General features: G+C 44.1%; 1 protein-coding gene across 5 annotated transcripts in view; it reads right to left on the bottom strand.

Annotated features, from left to right (window-relative positions):
• slc20a2 (solute carrier family 20 member 2) overlaps positions 1-1,586 on the bottom strand; it is a 100,136-nt gene extending 98,550 nt beyond the window's left edge. For 3 of the 5 annotated variants that reach the window (XR_003879543.1, XM_029763803.1, XM_029763808.1), the window contains exon 1: positions 1,308-1,583. The gene's annotated coding sequence lies outside the window, so the exon portion shown is untranslated. The other 2 variants (XM_029763807.1, XM_029763806.1) reach the window with 2 other exon arrangements.
• Between the last annotated feature and the right edge of the window lie 2,560 nt (positions 1,587-4,146).

Genomic DNA, 4,146 nt, shown 5'->3' with positions numbered 1-4,146 from the left:
CCTTTCGGTTACTGGCCCAACGCTCTAACCACTAGGCTACCTGCCACCCCAGATGCACACAAAGGCTGATAACAACCACTCAATCAGGGGTGAATTATAAAAGAGAGAGAGAACGTAAGGGAAGTAGTCTGTACAACAGAATATACAATAAGGACCCCAGTGGCCCTGCAGAGATAGAGATCCACTGACAAGGTGTGTACCTCGCGGCGGTGGTGTCAAATGATGGCACAGGTGGAGAGACAGGCCAGCTGGTGGCAGTGATTTGAGGCATTAACCACATTTGGAGATAGGCTATTGCAGCGTTCCCCAAACTCGGTCCTCAGGGTGCACGTTTACGTTGTCCTAGCACTACACAGCTGATTCAAATCAAAATAAAATGTTCGCGGTAACATACAGGCGTTTAGCAGATGTTATTGCAGGTGTAGCAAAATGTTTGTGTTTCTACCTCCAACAGGGCAGTAATATCTAACAAGTTCACAACATATACACAATACACACAAACCTAAGTAAAGGAACGGAATTAAGACTATATAACTATATGGACGAGCAACGTCAGCTAATCAACTATCAAGCTTTGATGATTTGAATGAGCCTTGTAGAGAACCAAAACGTGCATGTGGTTTGGGCTCCTGAGGGCCGAGGTTGGGAAACGCTGGGCTGTCGCCTCTCCGAGGAGTCCAGTGCGCAGGCCCGGTCCACCGTCGCCACATAAACGCTGAAAGCTCATTTCGACAACAGATCACCACTCTGGAAATCAGGGCTACTCGCACACCCGGGCCGTACCCGGGCCGTACCCGACCAGTCCATGACTAGGCAACTATCAAATGTCCCCGGTCGCCATTTGTGTATTGTTTAGTAAAAGGTAGTTTAGAAAACAGGATATTAGTAGCAGGCAACAGCCGATATCCATCCGGCTGAGAAAAAGAGAAGGGATGAGACTAGTAGACTATGACAACCAAACACGTGTTATAACCATTTACCGACTAGACTTAATTATCATTAGGACGACTGGCTTTATTATAGTCAACATAACTCACCCTGGTCGCAACAACGTCGTTTCTACCAATCTATCATGTGTTTCGTTCCGTGTGTTCGGGAGTAGCCCAGTTAAGGCTATATGGGCAACATTGTGCCCAATAATGGTATGATTATTCATTTAGCTAAATGGCCTGTTTTTGTTCCGCGTTATGGAAGACATCGCCCTGTAGGTTCTACCACCATGTGGATGGATATGAGTCACAGAATTTGCTCTTAGCAGAAAACCAACACGATAAAAAAATCGGACACACACAGAGCAACATACTTACAAGAGCGAAATACGACACCAGTTCTTATTCCCCCGACCGCTGAAACGTTCTCCTTTTCCCAGAACCAAACGTCTAGCTGTCGTCGAAAACGTCCAGATTCCGACACACTCTGCCTCTCAGCTCTGTGTGTCCCCCTGCTCTACACGTGTGTCATGATCAACATTAGCGTGACCAGAATAGTGGACTCGGCGGGTTGCCATCAAAATAAAAGTCCCCCGTTGAAACTGATGCAAATGATGAAAATAGTGGAAGCATGCCACAATTGGACTAGATAAGCAAGGTTGTTAAATAAATTCAACAAAAGACAATGATTAGTTAATTTTTACATTTTTTTGTTGTTGTTGAAATCGCACATTTCAATATTCCATTTGGGGCCTACCATTCAATGGACCAAAGATCCATAGCTAAGGCTATACATTGCAATATAAGCAGGCTATGCCACCATTGCAATCCTGAAGTCTACATCCACAGTACGATTTCAACAGATTTTTACTTTTATGTGTCAAATTATTGTCTTTTATTGAATTTATATAACAATACTCCAACCTCGTTTAGCATTAAGATTAACTTAGCCTTAAGATGCTTTTGGGAAACCGAGTCCAGCTCTCAGGGGCGGACTGGGACCAGAAATCGGCCCTGGTATTTCTAACACACAGGACCGTTTTATTTCCTCCAGGCTCCCCACACTGGCCCATTTCTTCCCTCCAGGCTCCCCACACTGGCCCATTTCTTCCCTCCAGGCTCCCCATACTGGCCCATTTCTTCCCTCCAGGCTCCCCACACTGGCCCATTTCTTCCCTCCAGGCTCCCCACACTGGCCCATTTCTTTTCCAAGTTCCCAGTTGTTTTGAATGCGGCTATAGACTCCTAGAAAATATGTTACGTTACCGCCCAATCAACAACAGTGAGAAGGGGGGGCCGGACTTTAAACCAAACCCACTGTATTCATTTCAACGTGGAAATATTTTTCTCCTCTGTGACTGAATGGTGTAGCCTAAATACTTCATCACCACCACTCCCAGTGTCTGTTAAAAGTTACACTGTACTTTTCCTAAAACACTATCTTTCAGGATCTTAGTTCTTGACTGAGTGCAGGGCACCGTTTACTATATACTTATAACATCTCTGGCACCTCTACCGAACCTACGATTCATATAAAATATAGAATTGGCCAATTAAATATCCATTCCCCCAGGAGAGGCTACAAGTGCATAGTTACTCATTAAATTAGGGAAACAATGGTTTCCCAGCTGAAGTAATAACAATGTCCATCCAGTCACACACACTACCTGCATCATTTCTTTAACTTACTTCTTTATTTTTATTTCACCTTTATTTAACCAGGTAGGCTAGTTGAGAACAAGTCCTTTATTTAACCAGGTAGGCTAGTTGAGAACAAGTCCTTTATTTAACCAGGTAGGCTAGTTGAGAACAAGTCCTTTATTTAACCAGGTAGGCTAGTTGAGAACAAGTCCTTTATTTAACCAGGTAGGCTAGTTGAGAACAAGTCCTTTATTTAACCAGGTAGGCTAGTTGAGAACAAGTCCTTTATTTAACCAGGTAGGCTAGTTGAGAACAAGTCCTTTATTTAACCAGGTAGGCTAGTTGAGAACAAGTCCTTTATTTAACCAGGTAGGCTAGTTGAGAACAAGTTCTCATTTACAACTGCGACCTGGCCAAGATAAAGCAAAGCAGTTCGACACATAAAACAACAACAACAGAGTTACACATGGAATAAACAAGCGTACAGTCAATAACACAATAGAAAATAAAGAAAGTCTATATACAGTGTGTGCAAATGGCATGAGGAGGTAAGGCAATAAATAGGCCATAGTAGCAAAGTAATTACAATTTAGCAGATTAACGCTGGAGTGATAGATGAGCAGATGATGATGAGCAGATGATGGTGTGTAAGTAGTGATACTGGTGTGCAAAAGAGCAGCAAAGTGAATAAAAACAATATGGGGATGAGGTAGGTAGATTGGATGGGCTATTTACAGATGGACTATGTACAGCTGCAGCGATCGGTTAGCTGCTCAGATAGCTGATGTTTAAAGTTAGTGAGGGAAATGTAAGTCTCCAGCTTCAGTGATTTTTGCAATTCGTTCCAGTCACTGGCAGCATTGAACTGGAAGGAAAGGCGGCCAAAGGAGGTGTTGGCTTTGGGGATGACCAGTGAGATATACCTGCTGGAGCGCGTGCTACAGGTGGGTGTTGATATCATGACCAGTGAGCTGAGATAAGGCGGAGCTTTACCTAGCATAGACTTATAGATGACCTGGAGCCAGTGGGTCTGGCGACGAATATGTAGCGAGGGCCAGTCGACTAGAGCATACAGGTCGCAGTGGTGGGCGGTATAAGCCTTGGTAACAAAACGGATGGCACTGTGATAGACTGCATCCAATTTGCTGAGTAGAGTATTGAAAGCTATTTTGTAGATGACATCGCCGAAGTCGAGGATCGGTAGGATAGTCAGTTTTACTAGGGTAAGTTTGGCAGCATGAGTGAAGGAGGCTTTGTTGCAAAATAGAAAGCCAATTCTAGATTTGATTTTGGATTGGAGATGTTTGATATGAGTCTGGAAGGAGAGTTTACAGTCTAACCAGACACCCAGGTATTTGTAGTTGTCCACGTATTCTAGGTCAGAACCGTCCAGAGTAGTGATGCTAGTCGGGCGGGCGGGTGCGGGCAGCGAACAGTTGAAAAGCATGCATTTGGTTTTACTTGCGTTTAAGAGCAGTTGGAGGCCATGGAAGGAGTGTTGTATGGCATTGAAGCTCGTTTGGAGGTTAGTTAACACAGTGTCCAAAGAAGGGCCAGATGTACACAGAATGGTGTC

Source organism: Salmo trutta, chromosome 9 (assembly GCF_901001165.1).
Source record: "Salmo trutta chromosome 9, fSalTru1.1, whole genome shotgun sequence".
NCBI lineage: Eukaryota > Metazoa > Chordata > Actinopteri > Salmoniformes > Salmonidae > Salmo > Salmo trutta.
This window is presented reverse-complemented; position numbering and strand designations above follow the sequence as displayed.